General features: G+C 38.0%; 1 protein-coding gene across 4 annotated transcripts in view; it reads left to right on the top strand.

The window, feature by feature from the left end:
* BBX (bobby sox homolog (Drosophila)) overlaps positions 1–21,430 on the top strand; it is a 293,824-nt gene that overhangs the window by 123,283 nt on the left and 149,111 nt on the right. The window contains exon 4 of one of the 4 annotated variants that reach the window (XM_014548658.1): positions 12,085–12,202. The exons of the other annotated variants lie outside the window; for them this stretch is intronic. The gene's annotated coding sequence lies outside the window, so the exon portion shown is untranslated. The remainder of the gene's footprint in view (positions 1–12,084; positions 12,203–21,430) is intronic. 4 annotated transcript variants of the gene reach the window in all.

Raw genomic sequence — 21,430 nt, 5'->3', positions numbered from 1 at the left:
GGGACCCCCCCCCCCCCAATAGATGAATTTCATGCACCGAGCCTCTAGTATTATAAAAGAGACAATAGAGAAAAGTTTGAAATGAGCAACCCTTATCCCCTTTTTAAATAGAAACCTCTTTTTATAGCATTCAGTCAGTCCTGCCATTTGATGAAGCATACAGCTCATCTTTCAGTTCATTTGGTGAAGTGAAACCTTAAAGAATGATCAGATTTTCAGGTTGGAAAGTTTAGTTGTTCCTGTTAAAATGATGGGTGTTACCTTTCCTTATTATTAACTGAGTTTCACTTTTTAGAGAATGTAGATAATTTTTTCTAATAAGGCTGTTATAATATGTCTTATTAATGGTCAAGGTATCCCAGTTATGTCTCTTTTAAATGAGTTTTTCTTAATCATTAAAATCATAGAATTTTTTAGCAGTTATTTCTGTTGTAATAAAATACTTCATACATTCGAGTTTATAATGTGGTTGTCGGGAAGTAGTTTAGAACTTTTACTTTGGAATGATGATAAACACCCTTATTCTTGCCTCTAAATTGTCAGCTGTGTAATGCTCACTATTACTTCCTTGAGATTAATATGTATAGGCAGAAACTTAAAGGTTTTCTTGTAGAAAATTTACGTGGATTACCTTTTTATTTATTTTATTTTTTGAGCTGTCACTTTATCTCAGAAGCATGGGCTTTGGAATCAGATGGACCCAAGATAAGACTAAATCTAACTCAGCTGTTTACTGACATGGGACTTGGGAAAATTACTTAGCTTCATTGTGCAATGGAATGAATACCAACCATGTAAGATTGTTATGAGGATTAAAAGTGCTGGAGGGTGCAATGCTAACCCAGCACATGGCAGGGCTACTAAGAAATGTGATTGTTCTCAAAAGTAACTGTAGGTCAGAAGTGACATTTGACTTTTTTGCCGCTTAACTATTCCTTGAAATTGACTTTTGAAGCGTGTTATTGTCTCTCTTTACAAGGAAAATGTTTGGCTTCAAATTGTACATCTTTATGTGGGAAGTTGAATTGAATTCAGGATGGATTTGCTTTAAAACATTAGGAAATAATAACATTTACTTTTTATATTACTAGATATCTTAAAATATTTTCTACACAACCATAAGTGTAGAAGTTTGGTTTTAATTATATTTTCCCCAGTTGATTTTGCAAGTTTACTGAAACCCAGTCAAAGCTCTAGTTCATGAAAATATTAGGAGATAAGCCATTTATTATTCAGTGGATTATAGTTATTTTAGCAACATTATTACTAATACAATTGGTATTAACAAACTTATCACCCCAAACAAATAAATTATCCTATATTATAAAAGGCCAGGGACTGTAAGTGTAATGACTGGAACGACCTCTCAATCAGTCACCATGAGCTGCATTGACCACCTCTCGGTCCCTTCCGCCCCTGGCCTGCAAGCGGTGGCTCACACCGGCGGGGCGGGGTGGCTCGTGGCTCACCCACACACGATTTCATGTGCTGGGCCTCTAGTTTAAGTATAACAGAAAATTCTTATAATCAAAGACTATCATTATTGTAACAAAGCAGGGAACTTGTATTAATGAATTTTAAAGTAGGAGAGTTATTTTCATAAATTGATTATCTCAACTTGACAGCTATAAAAATTAAAAGAATTAACAACTGATTCTAGTTTATTCATAAACTAGAAAAGTTGTATTTCCCTTTATGTTAGGTCAGTGGTTTAACATTCCACAATTAATTGATCCTAGAGAAAAATGTATTTTTGTACACCTGCAGAAAATGCTACCTCAGTGGAAGTATTTACTTTCTAAAAATGTTCATGCACTACAACTTGTTTTTTTGTCCCTAGTGTCAGTAACTCTTGTTTATCAAATTTGAATATCTCTCTATAATTAATATTTTTAAGTGATTTTAAAGATGATTTAGTACCCTCTATGTGAGTACCTTGTTTCTTTCTAAAAGTTGCTCTATAAGTTAGCATGAGTCTGTTATATGTTTGTGGTTTTATAGAAATTTTGCCTTTTCCTAGTTGAATATGTGAACATTCTAACCATAACAAGTATAGATTTTATATGCTTAAGTTATATATTTTTAGTTATTAGCATATATTGAAACCAGAACCCCGGTGAGGAGGTTCCTCATCCTGGCCTGCGCCCTTTCATAGTCCAGGAGCCCCCGGGGGATGTCCGACTGACATGGAGGTGGGTGAGGCTCCCGCCAGGCGTGAGCCCGGCTTGTGGTTGAGTGGCGCTCCCCCTGTGGGAGCGCACTGACCACCAGGGGGCAGCGTCTGCCCCCTGGTGGTCAATGTGTGTCATAGTGACTGGTCATTCCGCTGTTCAGTCGATTTGCCTATTAGCCTTTTATTATATAGGATTCTAAACTACTCTTGCCCACTTGTAAGAGTGTTTGCACTCTTTCTTCAGCTCTATTCTATTCCCTTTTAGAACCTGAGATTCCTGCAGTATTCTCACAGGAAAAATGTTTTGTGTAAAGATAAACTAATCTATTTTCTGTTTTTCTATGTTTACCTAGTAAACTTTTACTAGAACGACTACTGTCTAATGTGTTAGACACTATATCAGGGTCATGATATAAGAGAAGGCAAAATCCACGCAGAGAAGGAGAGACAAAAGTGATTAAGAGTTCTGAGGAAGATCTTAAATCCCAGGTACAAGTATCAAGGAAGACTACACAGAGGAGAAATATAGAAGTCTGAGAGGGTGAATAAACCCCATTGCCATTTGGATGGAATATATGTAAAGACAAAATGGGAAACTAGTGGAAAGCCAGGTGTAAGAGGGCCTTGAATGTCAGAGTGAGTTTATATTATTATAAAGTTAGATGAACCACTGAAAATTCTAAGCAGATTATATAGATGGGAGGGATGGATTGGAAAGGTAAAGAGGCAGGCATGGGAACTATTGATTTGGAGGCTTTAGGGATTCTAGGTAAGAAGTTATGAAGGTTAAACACTATATCTCAAGATACTTGGTTTGAGGAATCCAACTCACAAAATCAAGTAAGTCTTTTCCCAACTCTGAGGGCAAAAATTATTATTATTTTTAATTTACCTTCATTGTTGAAAGTATTACAGATGACCCTTTTTTCCCCTATTGACCCCTTCTAGCCTGCACCTTCCCCCTGCCTCAAGCCTTCATCACCATATTGTCTGCGACCATGGATTATGCATATCTTATCTAATAAAGAGGGAATATGCTAATTGACCCTCACACCATCACACAGAATACGGCACTAACAGCCAATAGGGAGGAAATATGCTAATTGGCTGCCACGCCCTCAAAGATGGCGGCACCCACAGCCATAAGATGGCAGCGCCCAGTCCCCTCAGCCCTGTGGGGCAGCAGGCGTGCAGCAAGGCTGGGCTCACGCCTGCCTCTGGAGTCCCCCAGTCCCCTCAGCCCCCCAGCCGCCCAGAGCTGGCCTGAGGTGCAGGCAAGCTTCAGATGGCGGCTACCCAGCCGCCCAGGGCCGGCCGAGGCTTGCACTGCCAGCAGTGGCAGCAGCAGAGGTGTGATGGGGGTGTCGCCTTCCCCTGATCACCAAGTCGCCTCCCACCCCTGAGGCTCCCGGAACTGTGAGAGGGGGCAGGCCTGGCTGAGGGACACCCCCCCCCCCCCCGAGCAAGTGCATGAATTTTCATGCACTGGGCCTCTAGTATGCATATAAGTTCTTTGGTTAATCTCTTTCCACCCACCCCCACCTTCTCTCTGAGATTTGACAGTCTGTTCCATGCTTCTGTCTCTGGATCTATTTTGTTCATCAGATTACACATATGAATGAGATCATGTGATACTTGTCTTTTCCTGATGGGCTTATATTTTTTCTCAGCATAATACTCACCAAGTCCCTCCATGCTGTCTCATAGGGTAAGAGATTCTTCTTTTTTACTGCTGCATAGTATTCCGTGATGTAAATATACCACAACTTTTTTATCCACTCATCTAATGATGGGCACTTGGGCTGTTTCCAGATATTAACTATTGTAAATTGTGCTGCTATGAACATAGGGGTGAATATATTCTTTCTGATTTGTGTTTCGGGTTTCTTAAGATATATTCTTAGAAGAGGGATCACTGGTTTAAATGGAAGGTACATATTTAACTTTTTGAGGAAACTCCATACTGTTTGCCACAGTAGCTGCACCAGTATGCATTCCCATCAGCAGTGTACTAATGTTCCCTTTTCTCCACATCCTTGTCAGCACTTTTTATTCGTTGATTTATTGATGGTAGTCAATCTGATAGGTTTGAGGTGATACCTCACTGTCATTTTATTTTGTATCTTTAATGATTAGTGACTCTGAGCATTTTTTCATATGTTTCTTGGCCGCCTGTATGTCTACTTTGGAGAAGTGTCTGTTTAGGCCCATTTTTTGTTTGGATTGTTTGTCTTCCTTCTGTTAAGTTGTATGAGTTCCTTATATATTTTGGATATTAACCCTTTATCAGATGTATCATTGTCAAATTTATTCTTCCATACAGTGGGCTCCCTTTTCCTTTTGTTGGTGGTTTCTTTTGCTATACAGAAACTTTTTATTTTGATGTAGTCCAATTTGTTTTTTTTCTCCTTAGTTTCCTTTGCCCTAGGACAGTGATGGTGAACCTATGACACGCGTGTCAGAGGTGACATGCGAACTCATTTTTTTGGTTGATTTTTCTTTGTTAAATGGCATTTAAATATATAAAATAAATATCAAAAATATAAGTCTTTGTTTTACTATGGTTGCAGATATCAAAAAATTTCTATATGTGACACGGCATCAGAGTTAAGTTAGGGTTTTTCAAAATGCTGACACACCGAGCTCAAAAGGTTCGCCACCACTGCCCTAGGAGATGTATCTGCAAACATATTGCTATGAGAGATATCTGAGATTTTGCTGCCTATGGTTTCTTCTAGGATTTTTATGGTTTCATGGCTTACATTTAACTTAAGTCTTATCCATTTTGAGTTTATTCTTGTGTATGGTGCAAATTGGTGGTCTAATTTCATTTTTTTTGCATGTATCTGTCCCATTTACCCAACACCATTTATTGAAGAGACTGTCTTGATTCCATTGTATGCTCTTTCTTTGTCAAATATTAATTGAGTGTAATGGTGTGGGTCGATTTCTGATGTCTTTGTTCTGTACCATTGATCTATATGCCTATTCCTGTGCCAGTCCCAGGCTGTTTTGATTACAGTGGGTTTGTATTATAACTTGATATCTGGTATTGTGACCTCTCCAACTTTTTTCTTCTTTTTCAAGATTGTTGTGGCTATTTGTGGCAATATAAATTTTTTTGTTCCATACAAATTTTTGGAGTATTTGTTCTAGATCTGTGAAATATGCCATAGGTATTTTAATAGGGATTACATTGAATCTATAGATTGCTCTGGGTAATATGGACATTTTAATGATGTTAATTCTACCAATCCATGAACACGGTATATTCTCCCACTTGTTTATATTTGCCTTGGTCTCTTTTTTCACTGTCCTGTAGTTTTCTGAGTACATGTCTTTTACCTCCTTGATTAAGTTTATTCCTAAGTACCTTAATTTTTTTGTTGCTTCGTCCATGTTATTGTTTTTTCAGTTTCTCTTTCTGAGAATTCATCATTGGTGTATAAAAATACCAACGATTTCTGGGTGTTAATTTTATCTCCTGCCACATTGCTGAATTTATTAAATTTAGTAGTTTTGTTGTTGGAGTCTTTAGGGTTTTCTATGTACAATATCATGTCATCTCTGAATAATGGATGCCTTTTCTGTTTTTTTCTTGTCTGATGGTTGTGCCAATGACTTCCAGTACTATCTATATATATATAAAAGCCTAAGTGACCATTCTACCTTTCAACTGTTCGAACAGTAGCTATGATGCACACTGACCACCAAGGGGCAGATGCTCAACGCACAGGCATGGAAACATGGAAGAGACTGATGAATCTCAGAGGGAAGGGGGGAGAGTAGGAAGAGATTAACCAAAGATCTTATATGCATACTAGAGGCCCAATGCACACATTTGTGCACTGGTGTGGTCCCTTGGCCTGGCCTGTGGGTATTGAGCCGAAACCGGCAGTCCGACATCCTGAGGGGTCCTGGTTTGCGCGAGGGTGCAGGCCAGGCCAAGGGACCCCACCAGTGCACGAATCCGTGCACTGGGCCTCTAGGGTTGAATAAAAGTGGTGAAAGTGGACATCCCTATCTTGTTCCTGTTCTTAGAGGAAATGGTTTTAGTTTTTGCCCATTGAGTATGATTTGGTTGTAGGTTTGTCATATATAGCCTTGATTATGTTGAGGTATGATCCTTCTATTCCCAGTTTGTGGAGAGTTTTTATCAAAAATGGGTGTTGGTATTTATTGAATGCTTTTTCTGCATCTATTGCTATGATCATGTGATTTCTGTCTTTCAATTTATTTATGTGATGTATAGCATTTATTGATTTGCATATAATGTCATTTTCTCAGCCTTACATCCCCTGAATAATACTACTTGGTCATGGTGTATGATCTTCTAATGTAATACTGGATCAGATTTGCTAGAATTTTTTTTGAAGATTTTAGCATCTATGTTCATCAGAGATATTGGCCTGTAATTCTCTTTCTTTGTAATGTCTCTAACTAGTTGTGGAATTAGGATAATGCTGGCCTCATAAAAAGAGCTTGGAAGTGTTCCTTCCTCTTGGGTTTTTTGGAATAGTTTGAGGTCAGGGCAAAAATTATTACTCAGTTTTAAGGATTTCTTCATTGAAGATTTTCTCAAATACTTGACACCTACTAACTTACTATTTAGCCTGTGTGTGTCTGTGTCTATGAGTATTTAGTGATTATAAATCTAGCTTTCACTCTTTCTCAAAGAATACAAATCCTGTCCTGTCACCTGATCCAAATTACTAATCTATAGAACTTGGCAATAGACTGAACTTATGGTAGGGGTGAAGAAGGGATCATAAGAAGAAAAAAAGCAATGGGAGATGTTGAAAAAGAAGTCAAAGATAGGATTTACATTTAAATGTATGTATTTAGATAACACTCCATCCAGAAGTAGAGAAATAGTAATACATAAAAACTGATTTGTGGGTGAGCGAGATGAAGTTTGGGATGATTGGATTTGAAAAGCAGAGAGGATCTTCATGTGATTATGTATATGATATAGTAAATGTGATGTGAGTTTGGAAGAGATTCAGGCTGTGAGTATAGATATAGCTTGAGAGGTAGAAGTGAAATTGTTTTTTAAAGAGTAGTTTATTGTTGTTGTTTTTTAAGAGAGAGAGAGAGAGAGAGAGAGAGAGAGAGAGATTCATGTGCGAGTGTAACATCGATCCAATGCCTTCTGTACCCTCTGACCAGAATTAAACCAGCAACCTTTTGGTGCACAAGACAATGCCCAACTAACTGAGTCACATTGGCTCAGGCTAAAGCTGAAATTTTGAAAATTGGTGAAAGTAGAAAATGTGGCTAAGAAAGAACTTTTGAAAACATCTACTGATTCTTTGACAATCAGATCTGTAGTGGGAAAATCAAGGTAGTATAGGACCGAGGAACATGGTGACGAGTTTTCAATAAAAATGTTGAAATGCCTAAAGAAAGTGTTTGGGTTACATGATCTTGGGGTCTTTTGGAGAAAGCAGTTTTTGTACAGTGGTCAAGGCAGAAGCCATGCTGTATAATGATTTCGATATTTCCCCTTTTACTACCAAGTTGTTGTTTTATTTTTTTTTCTCTTTAGCTGAAACTGTATGTTGAGCCCCTGTCTTCATAAAGTAATCTGGAATGATTTACAAATCTACTCCCTGGGAGCATGAAATTCATCTTCTTTAAGTGTAGCTTTAATATTCTTTTCATTAAATATGTAGTTGTAGACTGTTTAAAATAAAAACTTATACAGATGCTAATATCATTTTCTCAAATGCCATCAGCAAACATACTTTCTAAATGCCTCAATTATTATGTATATTCTAATTGGCATTACAGAGGGAATTAATGATTCCCTGTCATTGCCAGTTCTTTTATACTCAGTACAGTCAAACTTTAAATAGGCCTACTGCCTTAATAAAGATCGTTTAGAAAGTTCTTTGGAGCAGTAGGGCCCCCTGCATATGCAAATTCTAGGATAGAATCAGATACAATCAGATATGACCCATGTGCAGAGAGTAATAGTTTTAAGAGTGAGTATACAAGACTCACCCTAAGTCAGTGATGGCGAACCTTTTGAGCTCGTCGTGTCAGCATTTTGAAAAACCCTAACTTAACTCTGGTGCCGTGTCACATATAGAAATTTTTTGATATTTGCAACCATAGTAAAACAAAGACTTATATTTTTGATATTTATTTTATATACTTAAATGCCATTTAACAAAGAAAAATCAACCAAAAAAATGAGTTCTCGTGTCACCTCTGACACGCGTGTCATAGGTTCGCCATCACTGCCCTAAGTAGTAGTAATGATTATAACAGCGGTTCTCAACCTGTGGGTCACGACCCCTTTGGTGGTCGAATGACCCTTTCACAGGGGTCGCCTAAGTCCATCCTGCATATCAGATATTTACATTACGATTCATAACAGTTGCAACATTACAGTTATGAAGTAGCAACAAAAATAATTTTATGGTTGGGTCACAACATGAGGAACTGTATTTAAAGGGCCAGAAGCTTGAGAACCACTGGATTATAATGATAGACCTTCAACTGTTATTTTTGCATTTTATGTGCTAATATCTCTGTGTCTGTGTGTTTGCATTTTTTCCTTAATCTTCACAGTGACCTTTAGATGTAAGTATTATTATTCCCATTTTATACATGAAAGAACTGAGGCTAAAAACATTATAAATCGTCTCAGCTTCTTGGCTAATTAAGAACAGATCCAAGATTCAAATCATCTCTTTTTGACTTTCAAAGACTATGTTCTCAACATGGCCCATGCAATTTTATGATGTATTTGAAATTTGAGCTTTAATACCCTTGATAGCAACTGTTCACTCCAGTTTGGAAGCTCGGTGCCTCATTACTTTCTTATCCTTTTCCTCCAACTAGGGAAAAATAGATTACTTTCATTTGCTTACACATGTTGCCATTTGTAATAGTTGATTGTCAGGTGCTTTTCTGCATATTCAGTACTATCCTATCTAATAAAAGAGTAATATGCAAATTAACCATCAACTACCACACAGAGATGGCGGCGCCCACAGCCACAAGATGGAGGCGCCCATTCCTCTCAGCCCCACTGGAGTCCTCCAGTCCCAGGGGGTGGCCGCTGAGAGCAGGGCCTGTTTGGCCGTCACCATGGTGACCCGGGAGCAGCCAAGGGGGCCCTGCAGACAGCAGAGAACCACAGGGAGCAGGCCTAAGCCATCAGTAGAACATCTCCTGAGGGCTCCCTGATTGGAGAGGGTGCAGGTTGGGCTGAAGGCCCCCCCCCCTTCCCCACCCCCTGAGTACGAATTTTGTTCATTGGGCCTCTAATATATATATATTTCATATCAACTTGATGAAAAGTAGATATATTTCCCCCTTATATTTCATTATGCAGCTTTCAAACATAGCATTACACACTTATATACTCATTACCTAGATTCAGCCATTAACATTTTGCTATATTTATTTTATTACATATCTATAATCCATCCATTGTCATTTCATTTTCTGATGCATTTGGAAGTAAATTACAGACATCACTAAACTTGCTTTAATTAGTTAGCTTGTATATTATTGACTCGAGTTCAATATTTATATATTTAAGTTTTTATGTAAAATTTACATTTAGTGTAATACACAATCTTAAATGTATATTCTCTAGAGTTTTGATAAGTGCATACACCTGTGTAACCTAAATACCTATCAAGATAATAAAACATGACTATTGGTAGGTATCTCCTTTTATTCTCCTTTGTAGATGAGGAAACTGAAGCACGCAGAAGTTAACTAATCTGCCTAAGGTCGCACTGTTAGCAAGTGACAGAATATGACATCAAACTCTGGCAATTTGGCTGCAGGGTTTGGTGGTCATCACTTCACCACTATACTGCTGATGGATTGTCCTCTCATGTTCGGTATCCCTGTACATTCATGTATAAAAATGTAATTTTTATTTTAACACAAGTGTGTAGACACAGAAGTAATACACTTAGTATTAGGGAGAGTAGAAATGCTGTTCTAGACATGCATTGGTTCCTTGCAAGAGGTTTATGGCAAGAGAAACTCAGAAGGAAGTTCCCTTCATCTAAATAGTAGTGTGGACCTCTATATAATAACTCTGTCTTAACTGGCATCCTTGATTAATGTTTCCACATGTAAATTGACAGGTTCCTAATGACAATACTGAGGCTCAGAAAAATCCTAAAGTGCCATTTGAATAATTAAGGGTAGCTGATGTTCAGTATAATTTTTTATGAAGCATATTTTAGCCTATTAATAGAAAACTGTTCATCTATGTTCGGTATATATAGTACCCTGATACCTCAGTCTCCAAAATAATAGAATTAATCAATTTGGAATTTATAGTTAAGAAATTTGTAAAGTTTTTAACAAAGAAACTAAATGGAATTCTTTGGCATAAAATATAAATAAGGATTTGAATACATTATAATAAATTTGATTTCTGGTTTGTGATACTTAGGTGAGTCTGTCCTATGAAAAGAAATTGTGTCTCTTTCCTGAATTGTGCTCATACCATAAGCCAAATCTTAAAAGTTGGCCAGTTCTCTCTGTTCACTATTCAAATAAGGAAAAGTCAGCTATCATATGTTTTAAAACCTTAAATTTTGTTCAAAAAGCAGTTACAAAAATAAATCAAAGCATTTAGTTAGAAAATCTTAGCCAATCACTAGAGGGCAGAGCAGTACCATACTTTAGGCCTTATTTGAAAATTACTGGTTTAAAAATTGCTGAACATGGGAAAATATATTGATGCACACTCGAATAGAAATTTCTTTGTATTCTTACTGTCTTGTGTGAAATCCAATAGCATGCTTACACTTACATTAAAGGAGTTTTTCTGGCAGTTACATTGATTGTTTCCACAAGGACATGATTATTTAGACAAGTCTAAGTATTCCTTAAAAGAAAATACTAATGCTTACAAAGGATGGTGCATTAAATCATTTCTACTCTATGTACTACCCTGAAATTGAATTGCAGTATAGACTTTAGGTGAGACATTATGAAAGAACAAGTTTGAGACAAGTTTACTAGTATTTAAATATAAGAATTTATTGAAATATGCAGATTTTTTTTATCTTTTAGCTGAAATTTGTTGAATCATTAAGACTTTACAAAGTTGTAAAATCAATGAACTAACTCTAGCTCCCTTTTTAATGTTAAAATTTTGTCAAGTGGATGTTCACCTAATTTCAGTTCTGTTTAAAAACTTCTATCATTCTAAGATACTTTTATTCTGACTCATTTTTTTTCTGATGAATTTTAAAAGTAATTGAAGCCCTGAGGTAATAAAGTAGCCTAGTGAATAACCTGAGTATTTCAGTGTCCCCAAAGATAGAAAATTTTATCTTGACAGTGTAGTTTGAATTTTATTTCATAAAATAGCTTGGATTATATATGATTCATTTCCAGTAAAGACAACATAGGCAACCAGAACAAAGCACTGGGTTTAGGAATCAGATTTTGGGCCCCAGTTGTTAGGTGCTTACTTGGGCAAGTCACACTACCTCTCTGAAGTAAGAGTTGGGAAAATACTTTCTTTCTTACAGCTGGGTTGTTTTGAGGATTGTGTTTGTGCCTGGGTGTATGCATCTCCAAAGACAAAACTTTCAATAAAGGTGACTTTTAATAAAGATACAAGCTCAGAAAAACCTTAGAAATAATTGAGAAATGGTTGATGATATCATAAATTTTAGAAACACGAGGGCACCTGTTACATGATTAAATATACCAAAAATGTGGTTTCCAAACCCAAACCCCAGTTCAGATTGCTGACTTTCTCCTTGTCTCTGAATGTCTTTGGCTGCCTAATCTCTCTGTAACCCCCACTTTTTTGCCTCTTATTCTTTATTTTACCCTCTGTTTATTTCCATGTTCCCTCTCTCTGTGTTTCTCCTGACTGTCTTTGGTCTCTCTCTGTGTTTTTCTTGACCCAGGCACCCTCAGGAAGACCCCAAGCCTCTAGCGGTACCTGGTATCATCTCCAGCATGTTTATAGATGTGGAGGATTCACTGGGATATTGACAAATACCAGAGGCGAACTGTACCACTGTAGTAAGTCAATAAGCCTTTATTAAGTGACTACTGTTGGTGGTGCTTTGGGAAAAAAGAAGTTAGGGTATAGCTCAGAAGAAATAAACTTGTAAATTCTTCTCAGTGATTCTTGCCAGATGGTCACACATACAAATGAAAACAACAAAATAAAAAGCTGACAAATAAGAGAGATGAGGAAAGAGAGGGTGGGAGTGAGTAATTTCTTTGGGGCTTCCAAAGCCTGCTCACTTGCCTGAGTGAATTCCTGAATGGGGGGAGGGTAGTGAAATGAGAGTGCTAAATTTCAGCCTGCCAACAGCTAACTTCTTAACCTTCCAGGCTTAAAGAAAGTCAAGTTATGAAAAGTATAGCCAAGTTGAGACTTTCCATAAACATAATTAGTATCCTTTGCTAGCATTAAAATTTATAGAGTTTAAGGGTAAATTGTGATTGTGAAGTAGTAAAGAGGTGTAGTATGAAATAAAATTAATACAAACTATTATAATATAATCTATGGATACATTTTACATGCCAAGATGAATTAAAATAGTGAATTGTAGTATAACAAGTTAGTTTGTTTTTGTGATGGAAATTTATTTTTGCTGTTGTATTTTAGACAGTCCTACCTACAGTTGTACCATGGTTTTCAGAGTTGGATATGGTTTGAATCTCACCCATCTGCTAGCTGTGTAAGGCTGGGTATTCTATGTAACAACACAATCTTAGTTTCCTCATATGAAAATATTTCTCTTAGAGTTGTTGTGTGATTTAAAGAGATAATTTTATAAAGTCCTGAGTGCATGCTGGGTACTTGTTACTTGCAGATAATTAAAAAGTACCTTTTAAAATATTTTGTTAAATGCAGGTGTTACTTCTGAGAGCTTTTAAAAAATAGAAGTAAGCCTCATAGTATTTAGAAAATGCTATGTGTATACAGGGCATATTAATAACATGTGAATAAGATACAAAGAATAGCATTAACATGAATAACTGAATATTTACCGCTAACTGCCTGGCCCAGATTTCATCACCTTCCTTAAGTTAACTCATCCCCAACCCTGAAGGATGAGGTAACGCTTTCCTTCTTTATCCTTATATTTTTTTTTACATATTTACATTAAATTTTGCTTGTTTTTGAATTTTACATAAATAATAAATACTATATGTTTTCTCTGTCACACCTATTTTGCTGCTCAACATCATGATTTTTTAAAAATTTTATTTTTACTTATGCTTGACATACAATATATTAATTTTGTGTATACCACATAGTATGTCAGTACTTATATGCCTTACAAAGTGATCACCACAATAAGTCTAGTAACCATCTGTCACCATATAAAGTTTTTATGATATTGTTACCTGTATTCCTTATGGTGTACATTATCTCCCCCTGACTTCTTTTTTAACTAGAAGTTTGTACTTCTTAATCCCCTTCCTTTTTTACTACCCATCCCCTTATCCTTCTCTCCTGTGGCAAATATCAGTTTGTTCTCAATATCTGTGAGTTTCTTTTTGTTTCTTTTTGTTCATTTGTTTTGTTTTTAGATTCTACATATAAATGAAATAATATGATATTTGTCTTTCTCTGTCCTACATATTTTAGTTAATGTAAACTCTCTAGATACATTTATGTTGTTGCAAATGGCAAGAGGCGATTATCTCTGTGGTTTTGATTTGCATTTCCCTGCTGATTAGTGATGTTAGCATGTTTTTGTATGTCTGTGGGCCATCTGTATGCCTTCTTTGGCAAAATACCTATTCAGGTCCTCTGCCCATTCTTTAATTGGATTTTTTAAAATGTTGAGTTGTAGGAGTTTGTCATATATTTTGAATATTAACCTATTATTGGATATATCATTTGCAAATATCTTCTTCCATTCAGGAGGTTGCTTTTTTGTCTTGCCAATGATTTCCTTCACTGTGCAAAAGCTTTTTGGTTTGATGTAGTCCCATTTGTTTATTTTTCCTTTTGTTGCCTTTGCTGAGGAGATACATTTTTTAAAATATTGCTAAGAGTGATGTCAAAGAGATTACTGCCTATGGTTTATTCTAGAAGTTCAGTGGTTTCAGCTCTTACATTTAAGTCTTTCATGCATTTTGATGTAAGAAAGTGGTATACTTTCATTTTTTTGCACGTATCTGCCCAGTTTTCTCAGCACCACTTATTGAAGAGGAGACTGTCTTTTCTCCATTGTATATTTTGACTAGAGGCCTGGTGCAGGAATTCATGCATGGGTGGGGTCCAGCTGGCTCGCCCTGGTGGGGGCCCATTGGGCTGGGCTGGCGGGGGGAGGGGCCGTGGGTGGTTGCCTGGCCCTGATTGAAGGGGAGGGTTGCAATCAGGGACGGGGCAGGCCAGGAGAGGGGCCACGGGCAGTTGGCCAGCTGGCCCCCACCCTGATCGGGGTGTTGCGAGCCGGGCTGGCCAGGGTCAGGGGGTCCAATTGGGGCCCGGATTAGGCTGGTTGGCTGCTGCAGTGCATGTCATAGCCAGCGGTCATTCTGGTCGTTCCATCATTCCAGTCGCTGGGCTTTTATATATATAGACTAGAGGCCCAGCGCATGAAATTCATGCACTGGGGAAGGGCGGGGGTTCCCTCAGCCCAGCCTGCACCCTCTCCAATCTGAGACTCCTTGAGGGATAGGGCAGTCGGACATCCCTCTCACAATCCAGGACTGCTGGCTCCCAACCGCTCGCCTGCCTGCCTACCTTATTGCCCCTAACTGCTTCTGCCTGCCAGCCTGATCACCCCCTAACCACTCCCCTGCCAGCCCAATCGCCCCCAACTGCCATCTCCTGCTGGCCCAATAGCCCCCAACTGCCAGCCCCGTCACCTCAAACTGCCCTCCCCTGCCGGCCCGGTCACCCCCAACTGCCCTCCCCTGCTGGCCTGGTTGACCCCAACTGCCCTCCCCTGCAGGCCCGGTCGCCCCAAACTGCCCTTCCCTAGCGGCCCAGTCGCCCCCAACTTCCCTCCCCTGTAGGCCTGGTCCCCCCCAACTGCTCTCCCCTGCTGGCCATCTTGTGGTGGCCATGTTGTGGCCACGTGGGGGCGGCCATTTTTGACCACATGGGGGCAGCCATCTTGTGTGTTGGAGTGATGGTCAATTTGCATACTGGTCATGAATAATTAGCATATCTGGGCTAATTAGCATATCCCTCTCTTATTATATCGGATTCCTTTATCATAGATTAATTTACCTTATAAGAATGGGTTTATTTCTAGGCTCTCTATTCTGTTACATTATCGATGTATCTATTTTGTGCCAGTACCATATAGTATTGATTACTATAGCTATATAGTGTTGTTTGAAATCAAAGACCAGATACCTCCAACTTTGTTCTTTATGAAGATTGCCTTGGCCATTTATGGTCTTTTGTGGTTTCATATACATTTTAAGATTATTATTTCTAGTTCTGTGAAAAATACCATTGATATTTTGATAGGGATTGCATTGAATCTGTAGATTGCTTTGGATAGTATGGACATTTTAATAATTCTTTAAATCCATGAGCATGGTGTATCTTTTCATTTATTTATGCCTTGTTTACTTTCTTTCATCAATGTCTTATAGTTTTCTGAGTACAGGTTTTTTATCTCCTTGATTAAATTTATTTCTGGGTATTTTATTATTTATTTGATGCAATTATAAATTGAATTGTTTTCTTAATTTCTTGCTCTGATAGTTTCTTGTTAGTGTATAGAACCATAACAGATTTCTGAATATTAATTTTTATCTTGGAACTTTACTAAATTTATATATTAGGTCTAGTAGTTTTTGTGGAATCTTTTGATTTTTCTCTATAGTATCATGTCATCTGCAAATCATTGCAATTTTACTTTTTCTTTTTAGTTTGGATATCTTTTATTTCTTTTTCTGATTGCTGTGGCTAGGACTTATAATACTATGTTGAATAAGAGCAGTGAGAATAAGCATCTTGTTTCTGATCTTAGAGGAAAAGCTTTCAGCTTTTCACTAAAGAGTATGATGCTAGCTGTGGGTTTATCATAAATGTTGAGGCATTTTTCTTCTATACCCACTTTTTGAGAGGTTTATCATAAATGGATTTTGAATTTTTGTCAAATGCTTTTTGTTGTGATCATGATTTTCATTATTTTGTTTATGTGGTATATCAAGTGGAATAAATCCCACTTGATAATGGGAAACTCTTTAATACTAAATGATAACTTTGTTGGATAGAGTTCTTGACAGGTTTTTCCTTTCATCTACTTGAATGTATTCTGCTATTTCCTATGGCCTTCACATTTTCTGCTGTGATACATTTACTGATGGTCTGGGGAGGGAGGTCTCTTGCATGTGACTAGCTGGTTCTCTCTTTGCTTTTAAAATTATCTCCTTATGTTTAACTTTTGGAATTTTAATTATGTGGCTTGGTGTGGATCTCTTTGGATTCATCTTGTTTGGGATTGTCTGTGCTTTCTGGACTTGGATATCTGTTTCCTTCAACAGCAGGAAATTTTTTAGCTGCTATTCATTCAAATATATTTTCGGTCCTTTTCTCTCTGTCTTCTTCTGGGATCCCTATGATTCAGGTATTGATATGTGTTTGTCCTGGAGATCCCTTAAACTACGTTCATTAAAAAAAAATATCTTGTTTCTTTTTTCTGTTCTGAGTGATTTCCACTACCTTGTGTTCTAGCTCCCTGAGGTGTATTTATACATCAGCTAATGTGCTTTTGCTTTCCTCTAGTGCAGTGGTCGGCAAACTCATTAGTCAACAGAGCCAAATATCAACAGTACAACGATTGAAATTTCTTTTGAGAGCTAAATTTTTTAAACTTAAACTATATAGGTAGGTATATTGTTATTAACTTAATTAGGGTACTCCTAAGGCTTAGGAAGAGCCACACTCAAGGAGCCAAAGAGCCGCATGTGGCTCGCGAGTCGCAGTTTGTCGACCACGGCTCTAGTGTATTTTTCATTTCAGTTTTTGTGTACCTCAGTTCTGATTGGTTTTGTTTTTCCTGTCTCTTTGTAGAAGTTTTCACTGAGTTTACCTAGTCTTCTCTGGAGTTTATTGGGCATCTTTATAATCATTGTCTTGAAGTTTTTATATGGTATATTGTCTGTTTCATTTAGTTCTTTTTTAAATGGGGTTTGAGTTTTTTTCTTGTTCTTTCATTTGGAACATATTTCTCTTTTCTCATTTTGACTGTCTCTGTGTTTGTTTCTGTGAATTAGGTGAAACAGAAACCTCTCCCAGTCTTAAAGGAGTGGCCTGGTGTAGCCTTTTTTTTTCTTTTCTTTTTTTTACTGTGTATAAGGGGTATCTTTGTATCTTTGTCAGGTCAGCTGAAGGTGAACCTAGAGTGAGGTTGGGCTGCAGAAAGATCTGGAGCAAGCTGCACTGGAGCCACCTTAGCAGGCCAGTTGAGGCTGAACCTGGAGCAGGTGCAGGCTGTGGGAAGCCCAGGGGCAAGCTGCCCCGGACACCTGGACAGGCTAGTTGAAGCTGTAATTGGAGTAGGATGGGACCACAGGGAGTCTGGGGAACCAGCCGTCAAGCTTGAGCTGTGGCCCAAGTGGGTGTTGTCTGTGGGAAGACTTAGGAACAGGTTGAATGGGGGCGGGGACTGTAGTTGGAGTGGGTGTGGACTATCGGGATTCCAAGGGACAAGCTCCCCATGCCTGGCGCTCTGGCTGGAGAGGGCACAGGCCACCGGAACTCCCATTGGCAACCTGTGCACCTGGTATGGGCCTGGGTTCTGGGGTGCAGCAGGGTGCCCGTGGACAATGGTTGGCTTGAGTGTTTGGATCCTGTGCTCAAGGTGGAGGGTGAGCATAACAAATAATGCTCTCCTGTTTCTCCAACACCAGAATGAGTTCTGCAGTTCTCCTGTTTGGAAGATGCTCTAGGGTTTGAAAATGAGTTTCCTTATGTATATTCTAGATACTTTTTAAGCCACTTCCCCTCCCTCCCTTCCCCCCACCGTGCCCCTGGGCGGCGAGTCTGTGCACACAGGCCCTTCAGTGATCCCTCCCTACCACAAGTCTCTGCGTTGGGGGTGGGGTTCCCAAGGTAAGTGTCTCTCTCCTACCGTCTTACCCATTTCTATGTGATCTCTCTGGTTTGGGTTTGTTTTGCAGAAACTGTTTAGTCAGCCCTTATTTCTTCTTGAGGGGAATTGTTTTGTTTCTAAGTTTAGATTCAAAGTGATCCTGGGAGGAGGTAAATTCTTCCTACGCCACCATCTTGGACCTAGGAAATCTCAACCTCATGTTTGGTAATCACGCTTGCTTATACCCGTAATTCATTTGTGATCACATTTGAATTTCACTGAATGAAAATATCACATTATTTACCTACTTTTTTGTGGTGGCTTTTTAGGTTGTTTCCAATTTTTGTGTTATGAGAAATAATGCTGCAGATGGAAAATTCTTGAGATTCCTGTACATGCCTCTTACGTTATTTCTCTAAGATAAATGTAGTTAAGTCCAGAGATCCGAAAATTGTTAAGTATATTTGCTAGCTAAGTTTTTTCTCTGGAGAAAACCACATTATAATGTAATGTTCTTTTTAAAAAAATATATTTTTATTGATTTCAGAGAGGAAGAGAGAGATGAGAGAGATGGAAACATCAATGATGAGAGGGAATCATTGATTGGCTGCCTCATGCAGGTTGGACTGAGTCTGCAACCCAGGCATGTGCCCTTAACCAGAATTGAACCTGGGACCCTTCGGTCCATAGGCCGACGGTCTATCCACTGAGCCAAACCAGCCAGGCTATAATGTAATGTTCTTATGTTAAATGATATTGTCAACTGTTCCTGACTTCTAAGACAGTTTTGGCAGGAAAATGTGCATCTTTTACTGATTTCTTTTTTCCTTAAGTCAAGTTGAGGAAGATTGACCCCCGGGCAACTGTTTTCGAGCTACAGTGACTTTGCCTGTGTTTTGTTCTGCATTGCAAAAGTTCCAGGACCTCGAGTAAATCATTCAGCTTGTATTTGCCACCCACTCGTTTCCCACTTCTGTTCTTTACCCATTCTGTTTTTATCAGACAGTTATTCTTTTGGTATCTGATTATACTTGTATGCCATTCCAATTTTCATACCACAGTTGTTCTTCCTAACTTTATAATCTATACTTGGTGGTTTATAATTTTAGTTGGTTGAACTTACTATTTTGCCTATTGTCAAACTTGTTACCACTGTCTGCCCCATTTATTTTCTGAGGTTTTCCAGGAAACTATACTAGGATCTAGCTTAGTACTTCGTACTTACTATTCAGTAGATGTTTATTTAATGAAGAAGGGAAGATGAAAATGCAATAAGCACTGAAATCTCAGCAATAGTAATTTCCCTAAAAGCAATGGGTAAAAGTCATCAGTACTGTAAACAATTGTGCCAGTGAGTAGCTTTGTAAACCATACCCGGGTCATTTCTTCTTGAATTTCACTCTGATTTTTGGAAAAATGAGAATGGTAGGCCAGTGATCCGTAAGATTCCTTTTGACTCCAACAGTTTGTATTCTATTTTAAATTTTAATGACAAGTGGTTTCTCCCTGGTGTGTGGGCAACACTTAAAGCCTGAATCTACCTTCCTGGGCTTTTGGCCCATAACTTACTAGGCTTTTGGTCCACAGTGACCTGCCAGTTATTTTCTCTCATAACCCCAGCAACTGGGACATACATCAAACTTTCCTTCCTCTCTGTTGTTTAGGGTTGATTATTTTTCCCTAGAGAAAGAATATACTGATCTTTTCTTTGAGAAAGTATAATGAATACCTTTGGGTTCCCAATTTCATTCACCAGGCAATCCAGACATTTATTGTTCAGTGTAAAACCTTGAGCTTTTGCCCTCTTGCTCCTCTTCCTGTTCCTCCAGCCTCAAGGCTGTGATCAGGGCAGTTAGTCCCACCCTTTGTTAATTTTGTCGAAATTAACCCCATGTCTTTTCTCACCATAGTTGAGTCAGTGTTGGTTTTTACTGTTGGGCTTTCCTTGGGTTCAGTGGGTCTGTTTCACCTGGTGCTTGAGGCAAGTTGTTCATTCCTTTTTTCTGTGTTTTCTCTGCTAGGGAATTCTCAACTCTGAGGCCCGAGTTCCTTCCTTTGCTACTCTCACTCAGTTTTCCCATAAGCAAATTCCATCTTAAGAGGATTAGTGCTACAGTCACTTTTGAGGAATAATCTGACTCTGGATTCTCACATGACTGATATTTTCTAATCGTGTTTTTTGTTCAGAATTCGTTTTGTGAGTGCCTCTGAATTTGTGGATCAAAGGCAAAAGCCACCAGAGAACAGGCCACACAGAGCAATGGATACAAATGCTATCTTAACCTCTGTAAATTGTAAACACTGCCTAATCACTCCTTAGACTCCTGGCCAAAGAGCTGGGTAATCTATACTTGGTGGTTTATAGTTTTAGTTGGTTGAACCAAGATTAAGTAGGTTCTTTCTGACTTTAAATGGGTGGAGGGGACACAAAATAATCTAATCTCATGACCTTATGGACCCACTTTGTGAATATCCCATGTAAGTCTGGCAGATTTTAGGCTAAGAAGAGAATAAAGCAAGAGAAGAATTTTGTAACCAAAAAAAAAGGGGGATTGGGGGGTGGGGGGAGCAGTTAATAATATCATCCTATCTCTAGCAGAACAGATAACTTTTTATTCCTCAGGAATGCAGGGAGAGAACTATCCTTTTATACATATAAGGGAAAAATGGGAGAAATTACCTGACATGAAAACTTTACTCATAGGAGAAAACTCTAAACACTCTTACATTCTCTTTGATTAATGCAAAAAGCTTGACCCGTTAAGTATTCACATTAATATTTGAAATTATCAGTGACAAAGTCTCCTTTGTAATACTAATTCACTTAGTATTTTATTAATTTAGACAGACTTGAAAGTGCTTCAGAAAATTTAGAGCACTCATTTAGTATTCTTGTTTTACTTAATGTCTTTTGAAAGAAAACCATATACTCCCAAATGACTATGTTGTAGAAAATTTTTCAAAAAACTATTGTATAAATAAATTGGATCATCTTTACATATAGTTAGGAAACTTATAACATATATAAATTTAATGTATATAAAATATATAAACATGTGATACAGAATTTTCCTTCAGAGGGAACTAGGAAATGCATTTATTACAGATTCTGTATTTAATGGGCTTAACTTGGAAGAGGAATTTTAAAAAAATAATGTAAGAATAAATTTTGAACTATGTATGTAATTCTTACTCATGTTTTAAGTTTGTTATACAGCAAAGT

The sequence above is a fragment of the Myotis brandtii genome, unplaced genomic scaffold (assembly GCF_000412655.1).
Source record: "Myotis brandtii unplaced genomic scaffold, ASM41265v1 scaffold519, whole genome shotgun sequence".
In the NCBI taxonomy this organism is placed as follows: Eukaryota; Metazoa; Chordata; class Mammalia; order Chiroptera; family Vespertilionidae; genus Myotis; species Myotis brandtii.
This window is presented reverse-complemented; position numbering and strand designations above follow the sequence as displayed.